This window comes from Danio rerio, chromosome 25 (assembly GCF_052040795.2).
Source record: "Danio rerio strain M-AB ecotype USA chromosome 25, GRCz13ab, whole genome shotgun sequence".
NCBI classification, from domain to species: domain Eukaryota; kingdom Metazoa; phylum Chordata; class Actinopteri; order Cypriniformes; family Danionidae; genus Danio; species Danio rerio.
Genome location: NC_141045.1, coordinates 26350001 through 26375124, shown reverse-complemented (window position 1 = coordinate 26375124; position 25124 = coordinate 26350001). Strand labels below are relative to the sequence as shown.

Genomic DNA, 25124 nt, shown 5'->3' with positions numbered 1-25124 from the left:
TGTGGGGAAAAATAGGCCATATTCAGCATGTATCAGTAAATAATCAATTCATTTTCTATCCCACTAATTCACCCTGCTGAAAAAGCACGTTTCCCCTCATTTTGTCAAAATCCACTTTCCAACATCTATTGCAAAGTTTTTTTGTAAATCTCTGTGTAAAAACAAGCTAAAATGTATCCTGCATTTATAGTTAGTTGTGCATTTACTGTATTTGTATGTTATTTATTTACAAAAATACATTTGATTAAAATACCACAACCAAGTGAAGAAATAATAACATTAGAGCTTCTACAGTAAAATAAAAAATGTAAGCTTATTTTGCGTTGTAAAATTGCCAGTTTGAATCCCATTCAAAGGGCGCCACACGAGTAAATGCACCTTCCGTTTGCGCATGTGCAGATCTTACTCCACCTGCTGACCAAAATGCGGTACTGCATGGATTCAACCTGTAGTCAAACTTACTTGATGAACTTCAGTACAGTTCAAAGTTCTTTAGTTTATCTATTGGATCCACGTTAAAGTTTACCTAAGACAGTCAAATCAAGTAAAGTCTACAAATTTGCCTAAATTTGTAAAGTTTACAAGCATTTTAAGTAGATTAAGTGTTGACTTTTTACAGTGTACTTCTTAGGACCTTCAAAGGTCTTAAATCTTCAAAACCGACAAATCCTATTTAAAATTCTCTGGGTCAAGTACATTGGTCAGTCCAGCTTTAGTTGACAAATGAGGGTGACTTACTAGCAATATTAGCAATATTTATTGTTAGTTTATTTTATAGTACCCCCTACGGTGGCCCAAAGAGCTAAACGCACTGCTACAAAGAACCCCAGTAAATTAAAAGACCTGTTTGACCATATGTGTTGCAAATTCTCACAATGCAAGTATTCATTTATTCATTTTCTTTTCGGCTTAGTCCTCACAGAAATGCCAGCTAACCCAGCCAGAGCTTGAACCAACGACCTTCTTGCTGTGAGCCAATCGTGCTACCAACTGTGCCACGGTGATGTTACAATGCAAACAAATAATTGAAAGAGAAGAAACGTGCTGCATTTTTTGTTACAACACGTGCCAATAAATGACATTTACTTATTGTGCTGTGACTATTACTTAGTGTTGTTGTAGGTGATCTTTGAAAGGTTGTAACTCCATGCCAATAGAGAGAGTTCTCGCCCGACTACTGACTCAGCTCCGCTCTCTCTACAGTCGCTTGCTGTTTCTGCTGTATTTCAGCAAATGTTCAGGCCATGCTTCCTTGCGAAGTATTGCCAGTTCTCCTGCCTTACCAAGCGTTGTTTCAAGAGACTTTCGCGACTATCTGCGTGTGTATGACCCTGCCTGCCTTAATCAAGTACGTTATCCGTCTTTGCCCTCTTGCTCTGTTTTGGACTGCTTATTGTTGTCTTGAACTTTTGCCTGCCTTCTCACTACATCTTCTGGATTTGCCCCTGTGTATCTTGATCTGTTTTGGACTGATTATTGTTGCACTGATCCTCTGCCTGAATTACTACTACGTCTTCTGGAATTGCCCCTGTGTTTTTTGTTTGGTTTGGACTGCTTACATGTTGCCGCTTGTTTACCCCTTGATGTCTCAGTCTAATCCTATTAATAAACTTCTGCATATGGTTCTAACTCAGCCTCAGACTGCCCGCTACAGAATACTTAACCTCTCTTGAATCCAGCAGAAGTTTCAAGCCTGCAAGCTACAGAAAACTAGACCCAGCCATAAACCCAGTAGCCAAAATTTTTGATAAGACTCAAGGCCAGAGGAATATTGGGCACTATGTTTCTGATTTTTGTGAACTTTGTTACCTGGTGGATTTTAGTAAAATGGCGTTAAAGAACATTTTTAGAAATGGAATTAATGAACCATGGAGATTAAGGCTGCCAAGGGGAAAAATACATTTTTCACCGGCATAGTACATTGACTACGCGTTATTGATCAGTGTTTCTTCTCTCACTGTGGATCCAGTAGAAGAACACCGCAAAACCTCAGCTCCCACCTCGCCAGGGCCTGCTCAAGCCATGCCAGGGCTTTCTCCAGCTCATAGAAGGCTGACTCCAGTCCTCCAGTTCACAAGATGGCTGTCTCCAGTCCACCAGTTCACAAGATGGCTGCCTCCATTTCTCCAGCTCACAAGATGGCTGATTCCAGTCCTTCAGCTCACAAGATAGCTGTCTCCAGTCCTCCAGTTCACAAAATGGCCACCTCCTGCCCCCCAGCATATGCAATATGGCCGCCACCATTTCTCTAGCTCACAAGATGTCTGACTCCAATCTTAAAGCTCACAAGATGGCTGTCTCCAGTCTTCCAGCTCACAAAGTGGGCACGATCAGCCTTCCAGCTTACGCATGGGTAAGCGCCAATCTGCCACTAGCTCTCAAGATGGCTCCCTGTTCCAAGTCTGTTCCTGGTATAGTTCCAGTCCAAGTTCCTGTTCCTGAAATGCCATCACCTGAGCCACCAGAACGCCTGCCACAACCTGAGTTGCCAAAGCAGCTGCCACCACCAGAGCTGTTGCTACCAGAACTGCCAGAGTCGCCGCCGCTTGAATCTCCAGTATGGCAGGTGCCAGAGCCTCTTAAATCTCTCGAATGGCGGGTGCCAGACACCTCTGAATTCCTTGAATGGCAGAAGCCAGAACTCTCTGAATTCCCAGAATGGCAGGCGCCAGACACCTCTGAAATCCTCATGACTTAAACTTGAGTCCCATAAAAAGCCAGAGCAGTCGCCTGAGTTCCATGAAAGGCCAGAGCAGTCACCTTAGTCCCATGAAAGGTCAGAGCAGTCACCTGAGTACCACAAAAGGCCAGAGCAGTAACCTAAATCCCACAAAAGGCCAGAGCTGTCACCTAAATCCCATAAAAGGCCAGAGTTCCACAATGGGCCAGAATTACCAACTGAGTTCCACAAAGGGCCAGAATTACCACCTGAGTTCAACTAATGGCTGCCAGTGACTTCCCAAAGCCACCTAAATCATGTAAACCTTCAGTGCAACCTGAACCAAAGCCCCCTGATTCACAGGGGTTATACAAACTCCCAAGGACTCCTGAACCAAAGCCTCCTGATCCACTGGGTTCATAGGAACTGCCAGTGGCCCTGAACCAAAGCCCCCTTATACACTGTGCCAGTGACTCTGGAATTAAAGTCCCCTGATCCACTGGGCTAATATGAACTGCCAGTGCACCCTGAACCAAAGTCCCCTGATCCACTGGGCTAATATGAACTGCCAGTGCCCCCTGAACCAAAGCCCCCTGACCCACTGGTTTTAAACAAATTGCCAGTGACTCCTGAACCAAAGCCCCCTGATCCACTGGGGTTATACAAACTGCCAGTGACTCCTGAACCAAGACCTCCTGATCTACTGGGCTTTTATGAACTGCCAGTGTCTCCTGAATCCAAGCTTCCTGAGCCACTGTGGGTGTATGAACCACAGTGGGAACCACAAACCCCTACCCCCCGTAATGCACTGCTGTGGATCAGCTACTCTTACTAATCGCCCGTTTCCACTGAATGGTTTGGTACGCTTTTATAGCCGTTTCCACTGTCAAAAGGCATACCGAACCAAACCATACCACTTTTTCAGCACCCTTTCGAAAGGGTCCCAAACACAAGAAAGGGTACCAAAAGGTGGAGCTAGACGCGCAGCTGAACGCTATTGGTTTACAGAGATACGTCATTCGCTTACGCAACAAGCCAGAATGTAAACAAAGGACCCGCCATGTTTGAAATACACAGCGAGAGAGTACAGCGGAATTACATATACATATAATGGTCGATCCGGGCTCAAACAAACATTGTCGTCTTAAGAGCAGAATCTACCCTGTGCCTTGTATTTTTTTACGAGCCAGTCTGATGAGCGAGCAGTTTCACTTTCTTGCTTGCGCTCGCCTATATCTGTATAAATAACAAACTTCTTGAGCTGATAATAACGTGTGTTGATTTACAAGCTTTGGAAACCCAATCCTGTGAGAAGCTGACAAACGCGAGAATGACACATTCAGAAAGAAAAGGACAAACGCGAGAGTGAAGCGCGGGAAAAAGGGAGCACATTATTTACTGTCATAGAAAAGTTAGTTATAAACATTTATACTCGACTATTTATGTGTGTAAAGCGTCCGTTTTGTGAGAAGTGCTTCTCATATGATTTGCGAGCGACCCGTACAGCTTTATTGTAGAGATTTTCTCGAGCGAGAATGACATTGACTGAAACTTTCTTTCATACACCACGCCCACCAAAAGGGTACCCTTGGAAGTGGAAACGTAAGCCTGATAAAGGTGACCCGTACTGACCCGAACCGTACTGTACCAGTCAGTGGAAATGAGCCATAAGAGGTACTGAAAAGAGGAATGGGCAAAAATTCCCAAAGACAGTGATAGCTGCCAAAGGTGCATCAACAAAGTATTTGTCATGACTGTCCATGTTCACCAGATGCCACTGTAGTTCGGCAGCACACTCCCAGCGAACTACAGTGGCTTAAGAACTACAAATCCATACATTCCTTCGCGGACACACCCGGACTGATTTGCTATCACAGCTGTCTCTGTTTCCCTGTTGATTACCTGGTCTATATGTTCAGCCATTCATCCCGTTTGTCAGTTCGTCCTTGTTGGTATATGTTCCTGAATCCAGTTTTGTATCTTGTCATAGTCGCTAAGTCTAGTTCTAGTTTAATCTGTTTGAGTTCCTTGTTTGTTTTTTAACTTTGATACTTTGTCTTTGATTTTTGGATTTTTGTCTCTGCCACTGCACAAATGATCACATTAAAACTGCACTTGGATCCTACACCCGTTTTTGTTCCTGTTTCATTCCGCCAAACGTGACAGTATTAAGCAAAGGTTGTGAATACTTATGTAATGTACATGTGATTTAAAAATTTTTTTTTAAATAAATTTGCAACAATTTCAAAATATGTTTTTTTCACATTGTCGTTATAGGGTATTTTGTGTAGAATTTTGAGAAAATAAATTAAATAAATCCATTTTGTAATAAAGCTGTAACATAAAAAAATGTGGAAAAAGTGGAGCACTATGAATACTTTCCGGATGCACTGTATATAAACACGTTTTTACATTTTGAATAGGTCAGAATGAAGCTTGCAAAGAACGAAGCATACGCCAAACATGCAGATGCACAAAACCACACTGTAGAGATATATGAGCAAAGCAAAGAAACATTACTAAAACTGCAGAGACGGACCGTTATTATCATGAAGCTATGTGAGATTCAGGCAAAAATGAAAGAGAGAGAGCAGTTTGTTCTAGTGCCTACTTTTCATTCAGATCTGTATGCTGTGCAAACACACTTTATTGGGATGGAAATTATGTTAACGGAAAATAATGGTTCAGCATTGTCCAGCACAAAGCATTCATGGTTTTGTGAAGGTTATTTCTTTATTATTATTTTTTTCATTCTTTTTTCAGTCACCTTTGTGTGAATTTGATGTAATTAAAATATGGAATTGACTGTGAGCTTACTTTATTAAGCTGTATATACACCATGCAATTTTATTAGGATTAGTAAATTCAAGTAGAATCCAAGACTGTGGCGATGATGCAGGAGTTGCTATATAGACCATTTAAACATGTACAGTAAAATGCAGAAATAAAACACCTGCTGTCTCTGTAAAAATACAGTGATTATTTCTTTTTTAAATCATATATATCAGTAGCACTACAAACTCTCAGCCAATTCAGAATGGAAACAGATGATGCTAAGATTGAACATTAAATGATAACACTTTTTAATAATAGTCAATTATTTAATGTTAGTTAATGTATTTACTAACATGAACAACTAGTAATAAATTTATTATATCTTTGTTAACATTAGTTAATGTTATTTGAGTTAAACACTAGTTTATTTTACTTTGTTTACTCATAGTGTGTAACAATGGGTTAACCACAGCCTTTCGAACTGTAGTTCTGCCAAATGACTAAAAAGCTATCAGCATGATGGTAAAAAAAACTGTGCATTTCTAGTCAAACCATTCTTCTGCAATCTCATACCAAAAACGGAAATAAGGGCAGTATTAATAGCTATAATTGTGGGAGAGCGTAGATATTATGTGATTGTTTTGTATTGCAATATGGAGCAATTAAGTTTTGATATTAAAAAGTAATTCACAAATACTTGAAAATGAGATGATTTAATGACAATAATTTGCTATGGTTACAACTGAATTAATTACAAAATGAGTGTATAAAATGATAAAATATGAAATGATAAAACATATGATATTAATTGTACCAAGTTTAAATGTAAAATTAAAGTTACCAGAAGTAGAAGGATGCCCTGAAGTTAAGTCCAGGCCCTGTTCTTATAAGTTGTGCCTTTAGAGTGTAGCGTACAGTCCACAGATAAAATTTCTTATTGATTTTATCACGGTCCGACAGAACGGTTTTACGACTCCTGGCTCCAAGAAGTCTGGATTTTCGTGACAGCTTAAGTTGTTCAGGGGGCCTGGATAGATAAGCAGGAAAACTTCAAAGACATTCCTGCCCAAATACACTCACACACACACATACACCCCCACGAGGCTGTTCCGACAGAAAGAAAATGAACTCATCAAATCCAGAACCAGCACAAAACCAATGTGTTATGTTTTGTAAACTTTGTATCTCATTTCTGACTTTTCTTACCTGTGTAACATCTCTTATAACCTGTATGCATGTTCCATTTAGGCTTTGTAAAGCATAAATATTGTAAGGATATGAAAAATTATGCCAATGTACTTTCAACCCCCCCATGTTTGGTACCGATGGGTTTCTGCTGACATTTTACAACACATGATGCATAGATCGAGACCATAACTCGCATTGCTTTATTCTTTAAAGCCCTGTATTAAATGCCTGTCCGCATGCTTTAGGCGGACACTCAAATTTGCATACGAGCAGCCCAGAGACAAAGGAAGGTTCGCGCGCAAACTTTCCCCTGAAATCATTGGTCAGAATGCTGTACGGGTCGTCACGTGACCCGCAGGTATAACTCATTCTGCCCTCCCAAACATCTGGGAAGAAAGAGAACGTCCCAAAAAGGAACATCATTGACGGTGGTCCCTTTAAGGGCCACACGGCTCTTCACAGCCGCATGGACTTTCCCGCCACGTTTTCTTTATTTTCCGGCAAAAGTAAATTCAGTAAAGTTTGCGATCGTGTTCGTCCGAACTGCATTACAAACTCCACGCATCAAAGGACATCAAGAGTAGTTTCATCACGACGGAAGAGAGACGCATAAGAGAGACCGCCAGACATGAAAGACCAGGTGATTTTAGTTATGCGATTAAGCTGTGTCCCTTTTATCAAAAAGGTGTTTTTTATAACCTTGGTGGTCCGTAATGGTGCGTGTGGAACTGAACGTTTTGTCACTCTTTAATCTGAAATCTATATTTTCTAGCTTTACTATTTCTCTTTGCTGTTACACGTTCTATAGACCCGATATCTCCACGTGGTTTACCTTTGTTTTGTGTTTAATGTATGTTTGTGCGTTTGTTTGTTCGTTACGTCTGACTAGTCAATAAATTCCATTTATAATCAAATGAATTGTATTGTTTGCCTCACGAGAAAATGTCACTGAAATACAGATTCCCCTGCCTAGCTATTATAAGTTGTTTAAAACTTTTGAATGATTAATCTACTTCACAAGAAGTAGCAATTAAATTCCCTTTTTCTAAATGAACAGATTACCGTGTCCGCTCGGAAGAGCGGCGGCTTGTGTTCGTTTGGTCAAATTAACAATAAATTGATCCGGAATATTAATTATTAATAATTCGTTATTGTTGATAATTAATATTCATAATCTGGGAATCCGCTCGGTCGCGCGAGCATGATCATTTACAATCATATGTTTGTTTGACCAAACTGACTGAAGCTTAAGCCGGAATATTAATAATTAAGAATACAGTTATTGTTGATTATTAATATTCATAAAATGAGCTAATTTCATGCTACAAGAGTAAGTATGGACATTCTTGAGTCAAAAAGACATGTTTTGTCATATAAACAAATGCATATGATAATTTAGCCTCTTACAGAATGCAAGAAAGTTCATCCTTCTCCTTTTAAAGATTGCCAACTCTTCAAATTCACCAGACGAGGGGTCTCAGTGATGCTTCTATTATTTTTAGTTTATGGCTGTTTGTTCTGAGTTGAGTAATTAAAGGAAATGTGAACAAGTATCTTTGTGATCTTGTATCCAAGACACCCCATTGCAGCATCTCAGAGACTTATGCGGCAATGTACTTCTCTGGTCAGGTATGGATCTCTAACTCTTTGATTTATCTTTAAGTAATGGATGTTGTATTTTTACAGTGTCATCTCTGAATTGGCTTTCTGATTGTTTTTTATTATGTAATTGGCAGAATACAATTTTATCTGACGAATAAAATGTTAAGTTTTGATACATTCTGAATTCTCCTGAAATCTTTTTATATCCAGTAAATTAAGTGGAGTCTGCGCTACCTTAGATTCGACATCATTAGACTTTTGATTCTAAAGACACATTTGACTGTACGGAGCAGTGTGGCATGACATCTTTAATCATCTAATTGCTGAAATTAGCAAGTTGACTGGAAGTGGCAAAATTTACTACTTTTTAGCATGAGTAAGCAGTTGGCAACCAGAATATTTAAGTATTAGCTAACCCTACATCCTCTGAGTTTAGAGGGTCGAAATACTGTCCGTGAGAAGACATGCAAACCCGGGGCATGAAACTGAGTGGCATTTGGTCCCTAATGAACATATAACTGAAGAGTATGGGAACAGATCTAGATCAAAACTATAAAGTAAGTCATAAATGATGAATGTGATCTGTTCTTAAAATACAGTCTAAATTTGATGGTCACTTAAAATTGGAGTCAGATTAAAATTCGGAGCTAAAAAAACAAATATAAACTAATTCTAATAAAATAACAAAATTATTTTCAGTAGCACTAAAGAAAGGCTTACATGCATTCAATCTTCGACCATGCTGTTAGATTCGTCATTGGGTTTATAGATGGACTTCTACAACTAGGAATCAGTGACGTCCAGCATAAAGAACTGGTGAAAGATCTCTCATTGGTGGTGGTGGCTGGATCTGGGCCTAACTTGTTGGGAAGAGTTTGGCTGGCTGAATTGGACATGGGCTAGAAAAGGTAAACCACATGCAAGCAAGCTCAGGAATTTTGTAAGACATTTTAAAGAAACATGAAAGATTTTTTTTTTTTTGAGAACTTGGAACATTAAACTTGGAACATTAAAAGGAGCCACAACAAAGATTCATGTAGCTAATGGTGCAAAGCCTCACTTTTTAAAATCACCCTCGTCACTATTTGCTATGAAAGAGAAAGTGGAAGATGAACTCAATCGACTGATCAAAAAACACAATTGAACCTGGGAATTTTTTCAGAGTGGGCAGTTCCTGTCATGCTGGTGTTGAAGTCAGGTGGATCAAAAAGACTTTGTGGAGATAAATAGAGTGACTGTGAGGAGCACTATCCCATTCGTGGAATGGAGGACATGTTTGCGGTGTTAGGAGGAGGTGAGAAACAAACAAAATTAAACGAGTCATGCTTATCAACAGATTTTGTTCAACGAAACCTCTAAGTAGTATGTCACTGTCAATACACATAAAGGCCTCTTTATGTATACTTTACCAAAAAAAGATTTAAGTGAGATTAAAGTCCTGCAATTTTCCAAAGAACAATGGAAGGAATATTAAAGGACATTCCAAAGGTCACTGTATATTTGGATAATGTTCTGTTGACAGGAAGAAATGACAAAGATCATCTAAAGACACTGGATAGAGATTGGAGGAGTGGGGGTTGCGACTAAAATGAGAAAAGTGCAAGTTTATGGAAGCAAAAGTGGTTTTCTTGGGCCACAAAATCAATGCCACGGGTATTTATCCAATGCCAGAGAAAGTTAAGGCAGTAAAGGAAGCACCAACACCAACTTCTGTGACAGAACTAAAAGCCTGTTTGGGTTTGTTAAATTTCTAAAACAGATTTTTGCCAAATCTTTCAACCTTGCTGGCTTCATTGCAAAAGCTTTTGAGGAAGGGTGTTGGTTGGTGCTGGGGAGAGAATCAAGAAAAGGCCTTCCGAAAATCCAAACAATTGTTACAATCTAATAATGTTCTCATCCACTATGATGACCAGAAATAGCTAATCCTGTCATGTGATGCGTCAGCATATGGAGTGGGGGCAATATTGGCACATTGTGTGAAGGATGGAACAGTAAGACCTATTGTATTTGTGTCTAGAACACTAAGAGTTGCAGAGAAAAACTACTCGCAGGTAGAGAGTGTTGACCACAAACCTCTACTCAGTTTATTGGGTGGATTGAAGGCTGTCACTTAAATAGCCTCTCAACCAATTATGAGGTGGGCTGTAATGCAGGGGGCCTATGAGTATTCCATTTTTTTACAGAGCCGGTAAAGATCACGGAAATGCTGATGCTCTTAGTAGTCTTCCTGTTCCACAATTGGGTGGGGATGAACCAGAGCAAGAATATGTATTGATGTTGCAGAGCGGTTCTTTGACTTCTGCAGAGCAGATTAAGCAGTGGTCTTCAAAAGACCCCGTGTTGTCCAGAGTATGCGAGTATAGACTTGAAGGATGGCCAAACCACAGTAATACAAAGGAATGGTCCCTTACAAGCAATGAAAACATGAACATGTGTTTTGTGGGGAAACTGTGTTGTTATTCCACAGCAAGGACAATTGGAGTTGTTGGAACAATTACATCAATCCCACACAGGTAGGTCCAAGATGAAAAGATTGGCCAGGAGCTATCTGTGATGGCCGATTCTTGATGCTGATAATGAAACTAGAGTAAGAGATTGTGATGTTTGTCAAGACCACCTGAAAAATCCTGTGAAAGCCCCACTTCATGTCTGGGAGTGGCCTAGACAACCCTAGAGGAGAATTCCCATGGATTATGCAGGCCCTTTCCTAGGTAAATAGTTTTTAATTCTCATTGATACTCATTTCAAGTGGATTGATGCATATGTTGCAAATTCAGCAACCACAGCAGCTACTTTGGACTGTTTACGTAAGAGTTTTAGTGTACATGGAATTCCTTAAATGATTGTGTCTGACAATGCTCAGTGTTTTGTAAGTGAAGCCAGTAAAGCATTTATGTCTAAGAATAGAATAATGTTACTTCTGCACTGTATGCACCCCTCATCCAGTGGGTTGGCAGAGAGAGTTGTGCAAACTTCCAAAGACCTTTTGAAGAGGAGTTTGGGGGACACCCTGGAGACAAAGGCATAGAGTTTTGTTTAATTATATCATTACACCTTAGTCTACAACTGGACTGTTTTCTGCTGAATTGTTAATGGGTCGAAAATAGTGTTGCACGCAAGACAAGATGCACCCAGATTTCACTAGTAAAATGGAAATAAAGCAGCAAGTTCAGAAAGATCAACATGTGAAATCTCGTTCCTTTCAGATTGGAGACTGTGTATACTCTGAACTTTGGATGTGGAACCAAAATGGGTGCATGGAACAATCCAGGATATTACAGGACCTGTTTTTTATATAGACGCCATGTGGATCCATTATTCCGTGGCCGACCAAAGGAAATGCCTATGGAATCACCAAGCATGGATTTTCAATTAAGGGAGGATTATGCTGTGTCTCAGGATGTGGTTGTTCATGTGTTCAAATCACCTTGCATACCCATAAGACAAAATGAGTGTATTACAACGAATAAAAATATGGAAAACTGGCAAACTTTTGGTTCCAGTCCACCTTTGGAAGAGTTATGCAATACTCCTTTGATTCCTGAATTGCTGCCAAGAACTGAATTAACAAGCTCTGAAACTGTGTCTACCAAAGGGTTACGACAGTCAAGGAGGAAGCGTAAAACTCCAAAACACTCAAGGGACTTTGTGATGTGAAAAAAAAAAAAAAAAAGATCTATTAACTTTATCAATATTGGCTGAGATCAGACGACTGATTTAGCCCGTACAGCATTTGAGGATCGACTGCTGGACCTGCGATCAGAGGTGCCCCCACGGCCACCCCTGGGTAAACTCTGGCCAACCCTGTGGCCACCCCAATATGATTTTGCTTTTGATATTAATTTAAATGTACTTATGTAAATTCCCAATACTTCAATAAATAAATAAAATGCAGCCACTAAATTATTGGTGCCATTAACATAGCTGATTCACTGCATCTCAACCTCCCCCAGTGGCAGATTTAGGCATAGGCGGTGTAGACGATTGCCCAAGACGGCATCTTGCTGAGGGTGGCAGACGGAGATGATGCAAAAAAAATCCCTTAGTAAAAGCATTGGGATACGATTTACTTTATGCAAGTGTAATTACTTAGAGTGGCAATCCTAGAATAAAGATGTTAGGGGATGTTCACAGTTGGCAACTTCTGCACGCATTCTCTATATGCAACCGAAACAACGCTGGTGAAAGCAAACTGACGCATACGCAGAGAAATCATTCCCGTGCGCCTCACTCACTCCTGTGTAAATCCTGGTTGTTTGCATTCACGCTGATAAAATATGCGCCGCTCATGCACGCCCAGGTGAAAAAAAATATAAAATTAAATGCAACTAAAATACACTTAAATACCCGCAAATATATTTTTAGTACATTGTTATTTTTTTGTTAAATAAAAGTTTGATGGTTTTACACTATAAATATACTAATTAAAAGTATGTTTATACTTCAGTAGGACTTAAGTACACTTGACAAAAGTATACCAAATACCAGTAATACTTAAATAATTTTTTAGTGTACTACAATAAAGTACACTACAGAAAAAACATCCAAAAGACTTGTGTGTTTTTCAAAAATGTGCTTTAAATGCTTTAAACATTAGTTGATTTTTAGTACACTGTTTACATACTAATCCTAAGTTTAAAATAAGTTAATATATAAAAACTCTATTAGTAATGTATTGTAATAGAAGTACATTTTCCCAAAAGTTGTACTTAAGTACACTTAATATGAATGCAATATAATCACTAACTCTTAAATTGATTTTGAGTGTGGTAATTTTAAGTTTAAGTAATTTTAAGTAGAAGTACATTTTCCCAAAATGTCTTTACATTTCATACATGTGCTGTAATGTTGCATCTTATTTATATTTTTGTGTTCTCAGTTTTTCTAAGTTTTTGTTCCCTCCCATAAGGTATTTTTGGACTTGTGGTTTATTGCACAAAAAGATTAAAGTGTTTTGATGAAGCACAGATGCTGTTTTCTTTGTAAACACATTATCCCAGGTAAAAAAAAAAAAAAAAAAAAAAGTGCACTAAAATGCACTTTATTGAAGTATACTTAGAGCACTTTTAGTACATTACTGAAAAGTGTACTATTTTCGCACACTAATTTTGTACTTAATGTACTAAAAGATAGTATTAAGTATGTTAAGAAACTTAATACCATCTAAGTGCAATCAACTGTGCTATTTTGAGACACCCTGAAATTGAACTAAAATGTGCTTTCAACATACTATATCTGTATTTTAAAAAATGTTTAGTTACAAGAAATACACTTGAACCCTAATTTTAAACATTTTAAAATATATTTATGAATAATTTAAAGTATAATAGTAATATATTAAAAGAATATTCAAATTGTAAAAAAAAGTGTGCTAAATACTGTATTAAAAGTGCTTGATTTTCCCAAACTAATTTTGTATTTAATGTACTAAAATTAGTATTAAGTACATTTTAAGATAAACTTAAGTACATCTAAGTGTACTCAACTGTGCTATTATGAGACAAAATGAAGCTGATCTAAAATGTGCTTTTAACATACTAAACATTTATTTAAACAATATATTTTGAAGGGATACTGTGTGTACAAAGAAAACAACATCTGTGCTTTATCAAAACACTTTAATCTTTTTGTGCAATAAACCACAAGTCCAAAAATACCTTATGGGAGGGAACAAAAACTTAGCAAAAACTGAGAACACAAAAATATAAATAAGATGCAACATTACAGCACATATATGAAATGTAAAGGCATTTTGGAAAAATGTACTTCTACAATACATTACTAATAGATTTTTTATATATTAACTTATTTTAAACTTAGGATTAGTATGTAAACAGTGTACTAAAAATCAATTAATGTTTAAAGCATTTAAAGCACACTTTTGAAAAACACACTAATTGTCACGATAACTTCATTCACAATAAACATGGACTACAATTCCGCCATTTCTGGACTACATTTTCATACATGCACTTCGCTCACACATGCTTCCTAATCTAGAATGATTACATTAGCACCACCTGAGGATTGTCAGAGACTGATTGCCCACACTATTTAGGCAACACACTCACTCATTCACATTGCCGAGTCTTGTTAACTGTAAAGTAACACTACATCGCGTTTCCTAGTCTTGGTTTCCTGTGTTTTGACCCTAGCCTTGTTAGCCCGTGTGTCTTAAGCAGGTCGCACACCAGAAGCGCCGCTCGGCGCCGCGACACGGCGCGTACATGACAGATTAAAGTAAAGTATCGCACACCAGACGCGCACATTCGAATGATATTTAACATGAAACTAATCAGATGGCGCTCTGTGGCGCGGCTGAAAAATGAACTGCGTCCTGAGCCGTCGCCGGGCGCCGCCGACAGCCGCCGACTTGCGGCGCCGGTGTGTGTATCCTGATAGAAACCTATGTTTAGAATTTTAAAATACATGGCGCTGCGTGGCGCTGCGCGGCGCGCCGCCGAGCGGCGCTTCTGGTGTGCGACCTGCTTTAGTCTGCCGCCTGCCTTCTGACCACTCGCCTGATCCTTTGACTACGATTCTGGATTTCCCTTGTATGTCTGTTTGCACCTGTATTGACCATTGCTTGCCTGACCACTGATTAAACCTGCACGTGGATACTATCTCTGTTGTTTGTGTCACTCCTCAGGTTACACTAATACAACTGTTTTGGATGTTATTTCTGTAGTGTACTTTATTGTAGTACACATTTATTTAAGTATTACTGTTATTTGGTATACTTTTGTCAAGTGTACTAAAGTCCTACTGAAGTATAAATATACTTTTTATTAGTATATTTATAGTGTAAAACCATCAAACTTTTATTTAACACAAAAAAATAACAATGTATTAAAAATGTATTTGCGGGTATTTAAGTGTATTTTAATTGCATTTAATTATATATTTTTTCACCTGGGATCCCTTCAAATTATATTATTTAAATAAATGTTTACCATGTTAAAAGCACATTTTAGATCAGCTTCATTTTGTTTCATAATAGCACAGTTGAGTACACTTGGATGTACTTAAGTTTCTTAAAATGTACTTAATACTAATTTTTAGTACATTAAATACAAAATTAGTTTGGGAAAAATCGAGCACTTTTAATACAGTATTTAGCACACTTTTTTTTTTTTACAATTTGCATAATCTTTTAATATATTTCTATTATACTTTAAATTAGTCAAATATATTTAAATGTTTAAAAAGTAGGGTTCAAGTGTATTTCTAGTTGAAACTAAACATATTTCTAAAAATACAGATATAGTATGTTAAAAGCACATTTTAGTTCAATTTCAGGGTGTCTCAAAATAGCACAGTTGAGTGCACTTAGATGGTATTAAGTTTATCTTAACATATACTTAATACTATCTTTTAGTACATTAAGTACACAATTAGTGTGCAAAAATAGAGCACTTTTAGTACATTACTGAAAAGTGTACCAAGTATACTTAAATAAGTGTATTTAAGTGCACTTTTTTTTTTTTTTTCCACCTGGGCGGTGAAACCGAAGTAACAGCCTTTTGTGCAGAGGTGTCAGCACGCAGCAAGTTTTCGTAGTAGACAAAACTAAAGTTTATATAATATGATGTCACTTTCACTAAGCATGGCTACAAAGCAGAAAGGAGGGATAAAGAGTCAGGGAGGTAAAGACAGATCATTAATTCTCAGCCATGAGTCATGCCAAAGACCACAGATAATTGATTTAAAAAAAAAATTGTATTCTATAGAATTGTCATAACTAAACTGCATGCAAAAGATTTAAGTGATCCTAGCATATCACTCCAGTTGTTACATTGTACAACTGACAATATTTAATTGCATAATTTTTTATGCATTATCCAGAATATAAAAATACAAATACATTTAGATAATTATCATCATTACTATTGAACTGTGAAGAGACTTTCAAAAAGCCCACACACAAAAAAAAGTTTCCACTACAATTTTAATTTTGCTAAAAAAAACCTTTTATTTTAATAAGGATAACATAATTGTTTATAGCCAGTTTTTTTATGTTTAATTAAGTTAACTTAATTTGTGTTGGGACAACATGAAGGAATTGTGCAACCATTTGGAAGCGTTTTAGTGTAGTTTCGTGTTTTTCGAACATCTACAGAAATATTGGAAGTACCTTGGTTAGCGCCTCACAGCAAGAAACTGGTTCGAGTCCCGGCTGGAACAGTTTCCCCCCATAGTAAAAAGACATGCGCTATAGGTGACTTGAATAAACTAATTGTACAGTAGTGTGTGAGTGTGTATATGAAAGCAAGAGTGTATTTGTGTTTTCCAGTACAGCTGTGTAAAACATAAGCCGGAATGTTGCATTTAGCCGATGGAAAATGAATGGATGAATTAATCTTATGTGGAATTTATTAAAATTGTTGTATATTACTAACTACCATTACTACTAAAGATTAATTGTAAATGTAATCAAAACTTAAAGGAAAATATCTTGTTAAGTTATTATGTGACGTTTTTATATATTTGATAAAAATAATTCAGCAACAAAAGTCAAATGTTATAACCTTCTAATGTCCAAAAGGTGGCGGTATGCCACTGCGTTTGAGAATTTTTCATGGCAATGTATTGCTACAATGTATTGTTACATTAAAAGCACAATAAATCTGCAACAAAGCCATATAATGTTTTGAGGTCCGTGCATTCAATCATTCTCCCAGGGTGCACGACTATATAAGATGTCATATTGGTATCCATTTGAGCTGCATGTTTAGCCTTTTCCTCTACAAACACTGTCACACACAAATTTACTTAAACCTAAACCAACATTGGATAAACAAACCTGTGGCTAAACTGACATGTGACATAAATCAGTTTCTGGTCACTAATCTAATAATGATTCATAAAAAGAAACAAGCTCTGAAGCTCTCTGGCTGCAGTTTAGTTATTTTAACACTCAATCACAAGCCTATGCACTATACAATATGAGGATATCCAGAGTCTTCCAGATATGAAGTCCACTTTCAAGTGACTTTTGAAAATATAAAAGTTAATAAAACATTGCAAATAAATGTATACATGTTGTTTCCTTAGGAATTAAATTACTGGCTTTTTTCTTCCCAGCAGGCACACGTCAGAAGATATTAATATTAGATTAGGTTAGACATCAGGTGATCAAACTTCAATGTGTAGGCAGCTTCTAAGACATTGTTATTTTGACGTCCAATAACAACATCAAATGACATTGATATTTGGTTGAAATTACATTGATATTTGGTTGATATTTGATATAAGGTTGTGAATGAAAGTACCCAAAATCCAACATCATATAGATGTCAAATGCTGACATTTATTCGTAAGGTATGGCAACCAAAATCCAGTGTCTAGTAGAAGTCATAGGGATAATGCCCACACAATGTCAAGCTGTAACATTAATAGATATTGAATATTATTGTTTCTCCCACCCATTTAAATTGGAGTTACACAAGCACTTTTATTTATTTATTTTTTATTATTTGCAATACACTTTTCAGAATGAATATTGTTCCTAAGCAGCTTTACAGAAAACCACCACACAACAAACAAGTTAATGTATGGTTGTTTTGGTAAAACGGCTAGGCCTATATGTATACAGTATAACCATGTATGTTGTTGATGTGATGTTGCTTTTTTCACTTACACATGACAAACATTAATATAATTAGTATCATTTAAAATGCGGTAAATGGTTATAAAAAATGTGACAACAAAAGTTTTTATAATACGAGATTCACGGGGAATTTTTTTTTTATGTGGGCTTTGGGGGCCACATATAAAAAGTCCCTGATGTATTGTCAAAAGCCCCTGATCTTTTGTAATATGTTGTACTTAAATAAAAATATGGTTTATAACATTTTTGTTATCCAAGTACTGAAAATTACCGCGTACATCACGCACATTCTACCTAACGCAGTGTTTGTGTCGGGTCAGCTGTTCAGCAGTACCTGTATCTACCGGCAGGTGGGAGTGGCACTGTTGTCACATGATGTTTAAAAAATTCCGCCACTGCACTTCATTTATTCATTATTTTGAAGAGCTGAAGCTGATGAGGTAATAATACAACTCTTTCGCAAAACTGAATAGTTCTAACTACTGATGAAGCTTAACATTTGTTTCCACAGTATAAAATGTGCGTAGTTTTGGAGAAATAAAATACCTGTAATCGATAAAATGTGCATCATATCATGCATACATGCGAATTAGTCAGAAAAACGTAAATTGTTCTAGCTTTCTAGGTATGATGTAGATTTCTAGGCATATTTATCCAGATATGATATAGCCAGCCACATCTGTTTCTTTAATAGGTAAATCACATTGAGTTCATGCATCTAGCATATTATTGTATTGCAACATTCTACTGTAACATGCCATGTCAGTTAGCAGGGGATTATACATCGACTTTCTTATGAAAATACCTGAGATGGCTGGAAAAAGTTGAAGTCTAATTAGCCCCAGTTGAATTATTCGTCCCCCTGTTTATTTTTTTTCCCTAATTTCTGTTTACGGAGAGAAGATTTTTTCAACACATTTCTAAATATAATAGTTTTAATAGCTCATCTCTAATTACTGATTTATTTTATCTTTGCCAAGATGACAGTAAATAATATTTGACTAGACATTTTCAAGACACTTCTATACAGCTTAAAGTGACATTTAAAGGCAGGTTTGGGTAATTAGGCAAGATATTGTATAATGATGGTTTGTTCTGTAGACTATCACAAAAATGTAGCTTAAAGGGGCTAATAATTTTGACTCTAAAATGTTTTTTTTATGTATTTTAGCTTTTATTCTAGCTAAAATAAAACAAATACAAATTTCTTCAAAAGAAAAAATATTAAACTGTAAAAACATTTATTAAATCAAAGTCGTGTAAATGATCAGTTAAAGCCTTTTTATGTTTATTCAGATCTTATTTTCATTCAACTACAGCAATAGCTGAATGCTTTCATCCATATTAAGGATTTCCTGGAATGTTCTATTACTTTGAGGCGTATATGGAATTTCTGCTCAATTTCTGATAAAATTGTTATGTCAAAAATAGTGGCCTATTGAATATCAATATTTTGCAAGGCATTTAATTTAGAAATTTCAGTATCTTGACAACACTTCACCTCAGTTAATCACTCTGTACAACTGAACATGTTTGTAGCCTTGTATCACATTGGATAACAACTCGCTCTATAAAATAAATAATATTTTCAGATTTGAGGACATGCAGAAAATTACATTATCAAAAAACAAACAGAAACTGCAAACTGGGTTGGGGGGGTCTTTGGGGCTAAGCCCCCCTTATCCCTCTCGACCTTAGCAACGCCCCTGGTGTGACTACTTCAAAGTTCGATAAATTACAACTCACAAAAAAAAAAATAAATAAATAAATAAATAATAATAATAATAATTAAATAATTGATTGATTGATTGATTAATAAATACCTCAGGCTAAAAAAGCTTACACAAGCTTAGGAACTTGTAACATTGTGTTAATAAAAAGCATGTCCTCTGGTGTGCTACAAGCTAAATTTAAATGGTCTATTCCATTCAAAATTAATTATATGACAGATGCTATTCAAGATCATGTATTTGAAGCAATAATATCTAACTGCCTACTGAGGTGCGCAGTCTCAGGCATGCAATGTCACTGTCAGACACAATGCACTTAATGGAACTAGTGACATCATTGTGAGAGGGGTAGGGTTAGGGACAGTTTTAGGTGTGCACATTAAAAGCATTGCATGCAGCTTAGCTTGCATATGGCTGAGATTGTGTTGACATGCATCTAGTTTCTTTTAAAAACCTTTAAAGTGTCTACTGATAAACAATTATTTGTCAGTTTGACTTTCATTATCTTTTATTTTAAGTCATTGTTTGCAAAATCTTGTTCGAGCCCAGTATTGATATCTGTTAACTCCAGTTTCTAATGCTTCCAAATGAGCTGTAATGGGCTTCCTCGTTTGCTGCTAGCTGATCCTTCTCTTAATCACACACTCCTTTTGTTCACACTCATGTGGTATCATCAGGCTTTTTCCTCATTAGTCCAAGCCACATAATAATCCAATGTAACTAACATCAGTCTTAGGAGAGTATTTTTTACTTTATTTTTTTTTCATATTTAAATGTACAAGATGAATTGATCTTTAAGAGCTTTAAAAAAGACAGATAGTCCAGTACAAGTGGATCAATTTATCCTGTTTGTTTGTCCCTCTAATGTAGAATGTCAAGACATACTCATTTACATTACACAGCAGGATTCTTGAACATTAGAGATATTGATGTTAATTATTACCAGTTTTTATTTGTGCTTAAAATTAAAGGATCAGTGAAAACATAGCCCACATTTGCAAAAACATCATACTTAATTTTTACATAAATGTATGACGTTCAAACACAGGTGTGAGAAACTGGGGTGAAAAGCAGGGTATTAAACATGGTTCTGCATGGCATATGTGTATGATTGAAGAAATTGTAATCCATAATGGATGTTGCATCTGCAGCAAAGGTTCGAAAAATAAAGAAACAGACCTTAGGCAGCCAAGCTGATGGATAGACTTCACTCAAGCGCAGACTGTGGGCAGAGCAGAGGTGAGCCAATGCACAGATCAACGAATAACAAGTGGGTAGAGACAGAACAGGGCTGGACAAGACAAAGTACACAAGGTTCTATCTTCTAATCAGGAAGGACAGGTAACTTATGAAACTCCCAGACACAAAACAATTATCAAGCACAGAATGAGGGAGGAGGGGAGACTAAAAAGCCAAATAATCAGGGAGAACAGGTAATGGGGACGGGGAAACAAGGGAATTGCTAACAGGTGAAACTGCATACAAATAACTAGACACAAGAGGGAGACAGAGAAATCACACACACACACAACCCCCCCCCCTGACAAATGGAGAGATAATTTACATACAACATACAAAATAAATGAGATTCGCATTGAATTGTAAAGTTTAATTTATTCTGTTATTTCTCTGGGTGGCGTGGTGGCTCAGTGTTTAGCACTGTCGCGTCACAAGGAGGTCGCTGGTCTGCGTCATGGTATTGTAAATGCTGAGTCTTAGGTGGTATTTCTTTGCATGGGTTTCCTCCGAGTGTTCTGAGATGGTTGCATCTATGATCGCCCTGGGGTACGTTCTTCGTACGTGGATTACTCAATTAGCTGGATTTGGATATCGACGATTTGACACGATCCAGGATCGTTTCGTCCGAGAGTTGTTGTCATAGCAACAGTTCTGCTAGGTCAAACCTGATCGGGAGCAGGTTCAATTCATATAAACAGGATTAGATCGGCTCAGTTCAAGCAAAGATAATACAGAAAGTATGTTCTGAATTCTGATATTTTCTTACAGTAGTAGTTATATACACTTGGGAAAATGGTACATATTTTTTAACTATATATATAAATTTATAGTCATTAATAAAATAAATAAAGTTATACATATTAATAAAACTTATGCAATCTGCACCCTCGAAATGAAAGTACAAAGACTGCCACCTGGTGGTGCAAAGAGAAAACTTATTGATATGAACGTTTTAGATCGCTTTAGTACAAATTGTGTATGATAAAAATGCAGAATATGTGACTTTTTTTTTAAAAACAATAATACATTTATGCAGTCATAAACATGTTTTGACAGTTAATAGTGATTTGATGCTTCACAAAAGTTGCAGACGCCTTTACCAATATCAAATTGTTTTGTAAACAACCAGTTATTCTTTACACCGATCAAAAAACGGCTACTATAATATAGACAATATTTTCTAAATGTAGAACTAAATACACTGATTTGCATTGAAATACATGATGAATTCTCTTGACACAAGAAAGTGTAAAGCCTGCAGCTCACAACAAATGTGGAAGGTTATTGCGTGTCATATTTAACAAACGGTTTACTGCTAATTTGATATAATTTTGCTCACATGGATAATTGAATATTAATCAGATGATGTCATTATGCTGCTGTGCCGTCAGCCAATCGTTGCATTGCTGATCATGATTTCGAGGATCGATAGATCTGTCCTTCACAACACACGCAGCGATCTCAGATCAGTTCATCCAGACATTCTAATCTGATTCGCGAACTTGTTTGAAGAACCAAATTAGCGAGAGATCAGTTATCAAGATGAAAAGATCCAGGATCTGCCAAATCATCTTAGATCATTTAAGCGAGGTACGAAGAACGGACCCCTGATGTCTTGAATAGAGATTAAACTAATACTTTTAGTAAATATATGGGCCTTGCTGGCCCATTTTGGGCAAAATAATTTGGGAATGAAGTAGGCTTACTGGCTTGGGGCAACGTGCAATCAACAATTTTTAGGTTAAAAAACATGAAACATGAATTTTCATAGACCTGGGCAGAAAGAATAACATGAATAATTGCTATAAGAATCCTAAAGAGACTTATATTTTGTGATGCCAGTTCATGGGGTTCCAACCATTGGAGAAATATTTGGCAAGGAGACATATTCTTGCCATGGACTATGGCTAATAGTTAGCGATTTGAACTTCCAAAAGTCTTGTATTGTAGTATTGTAGGTTGGAAAATGACTAACCAGCACTCTCTTCCACCGTCGATTCCATGGCTGAGATAAGTGCCTTTAGAAAGATACTGAACCCTCACTGCTTCCGGGACAGCCAACTGCTTAGGATGTGTGTTCACTGGTGTAAGTTGCTTTGGATAAAAGAGACTTAATTTAAATGTAATCAAGCACTTCATTACCCTTTTAAACTTACATACTCACATAGTGGGGTGATCCCATATGCACCTATACCCAAAACCCGGGCTGACCAGCGGGCAGACCTACAACGTAGTGGGCCAGCAAGTGACTCCTCCGCTGAGTCAGTGCTGGGGGCCACGGAGGAATCTGCAGGGCTCACCTGACGGAGAACTTTACTGACAGGGTGTTAGGGAAAATGGCACAGCAAGCATGTTTTAACACCCTAACGAGTTGTTCCCTCAATCACCAAAGGGTTACCTAATACCCTTGTGGAAACCGGCTCCACTCGCAGATTGTAAAACCTTGCAAATGTGTTGGGTGTCGCCCAGCCCGCAGCTCTACAGATGTCTGTTAGAGAGGCGCCCCGTGCACGTGCCCAAGGGGATGCAACGCTCCGAGTGGAGTGTGGATTATGGATTAATTCGCCTAGCACCTCTGAGGAACCGGATGATGAGGTTATGCTTTCCCCGGTGCTGCCAGCTACCGCGGCATGATGAGCGGACATGGCAGCCACGTAAACCTTGAGAGTGGAGGGCGACAGCCTGCTCTCCAGCTTCTCTTGAAGGAAAGAGAGCACAACACTAATCTGGCAGTTTCGGGGGTCTTCTCTGCAAGAGACGCACCATTCAGTGAATAGACTCCACTTCAGGGCGTAGGCGCGCCTCGTGGAGCTGGGCTCTAGCCTGAGTGATGGTATTAACCACAGCACTCGGTAGGTTACCTAAGAGGGTGCCAGATGGTGCCCTGTCCCTGAGAGAGTAGGTCCTCTCTCAAAGGGATCCGCCAGGGGAGGGCCGTCTCGAGGAGGGGAGCTCTGATAACCAGGTCCGGTTGGGCCAGAGGGGCGCAACTAGCAGAACCTGTTCCTCGTCCTCCCGGACCTTGCACAGTAACTGCGCGAGCAGGCTCATTGGGGGAAATGCATACTTGCGCATGCCCCGAGGCCAGCTGTGGGCCCCCCAGCCCGTGTTGGAAGCATCTGTTGAAACAACAACATTGCTGGACACCTGCCCTACAGGCACACCGGCCTGTAGGAACGAGGGGTCGTTCCAAGGGCTGAGGGCGCGGCGACACAGCGCAGTAACAGAGACTCGGTGTGTGCCCGCGTGCCATGCGCATCTAGGATTGGCCGTGACCCACTGCTCTTTTTGGGTACGATGAAGTACGGGCTGTAAAACCCACTCTCCATCTCGGCTGGAGGAACTGGCTCGATTGCACCCTCGCCAGGAGGGCAGCAATCTCCTCTCACAAGACAGGGGCGGACAGGGGGCTGACCCTGGTGAAATACACGCCTGTGAACTTGGGGGGCCGTTTCGGGAACTGAATCGCATAACCGAGTCTGATTGTGCGTATGAGCCACCGCGAAAGGCTGGCCCGCGCTAACCAGGCAGGCAGAGCCCTCGCTAATGGAGTCATCACTACAATCGCTGACGTACCAGCGGTGGGGCAGCGCGGAGTGGGTGTGCTGATCCGGGAAGCGCGAGGGTCCTGCGGAAAAGCTGGAGGAGAGCGATTCGCTCTGGCTCCGCACCCTGACTCCGGAGAGGGGGCTCGAGGGTTGGGGGTAAGGAGACCGTCCCCCCAGCGCTCGTGAGCCACTGGCGAAGCACATAGAACCTGCGAGCTGGAAAGCAGCGCGTCCCAGACTGGCAAGGTTCGTGCTGTCACATCCGGGGAAGGGGAAAAGTGCTGTTTCATTGATGTTTTCGTGGCACTGAAAAGTACCGTTGGAATAGGGTCCCCGCCCTCCAGCGGGGAAAGAGCAAGTTTCCTCTTCTCTGGATGGCCTGTCTCAGGGACGATTCGCGGTCCTTTACCGGTTTTAACGGCGCCCTGGGCAGGGGGGGCTGCCTGCTTTCGAGGTGCTCGACGCGCCCGCTTGGCCGGAGGTTTTTATATGAGGGAGTTGAGAGAGTTCTTACTATGAGGGAGATCTGCTTTATACTTGTCTGATACTGTGCTGCTTCTGTGTGAGATGCAGCAGGAGAAGCTACACCCAGGGCTGCTGCTTGCCAAAAGCTGGTAAAATGTAAAGCTGGTAAAATTTAAAATCTACATACAAAACAATAACACATAAACATATGTATTATGTATGTATAAGTCAGAATTATTAGCCCCGCTTTGATGTTTTTTTTAGATTTTTCCCAAATGATGTTTAACGAATGAAGACTTAAATCTTGA

General features: G+C 38.6%; 2 protein-coding genes and 1 pseudogene across 8 annotated transcripts in view; all 3 read right to left on the bottom strand.

Annotated features, from left to right (window-relative positions):
* si:ch73-182e20.4 overlaps positions 1-20945 on the bottom strand; it is a 29996-nt gene extending 9051 nt beyond the window's left edge. For 3 of the 6 annotated variants that reach the window (XR_015526527.1, XM_087312387.1, XM_087312389.1), the window contains exons 1-2: positions 20920-20945; positions 20744-20786 (exon numbers count right to left, since the gene is read on the bottom strand). The gene's annotated coding sequence lies outside the window, so the exon portion shown is untranslated. Of the gene's footprint in view, positions 1-16358; positions 16437-20743 lie in introns of those variants that run through there. The other 3 variants (XM_087312386.1, XM_087312388.1, XM_087312385.1) reach the window with 2 other exon arrangements.
* LOC147837710 (uncharacterized) overlaps positions 1-25124 on the bottom strand; it is a 633655-nt pseudogene that overhangs the window by 79643 nt on the left and 528888 nt on the right. The gene's annotated exons all lie outside the window — the stretch shown is intronic.
* Positions 1-25124, bottom strand: part of LOC147837713 (uncharacterized) — a 977861-nt gene that overhangs the window by 736663 nt on the left and 216074 nt on the right. The gene's annotated exons all lie outside the window — the stretch shown is intronic.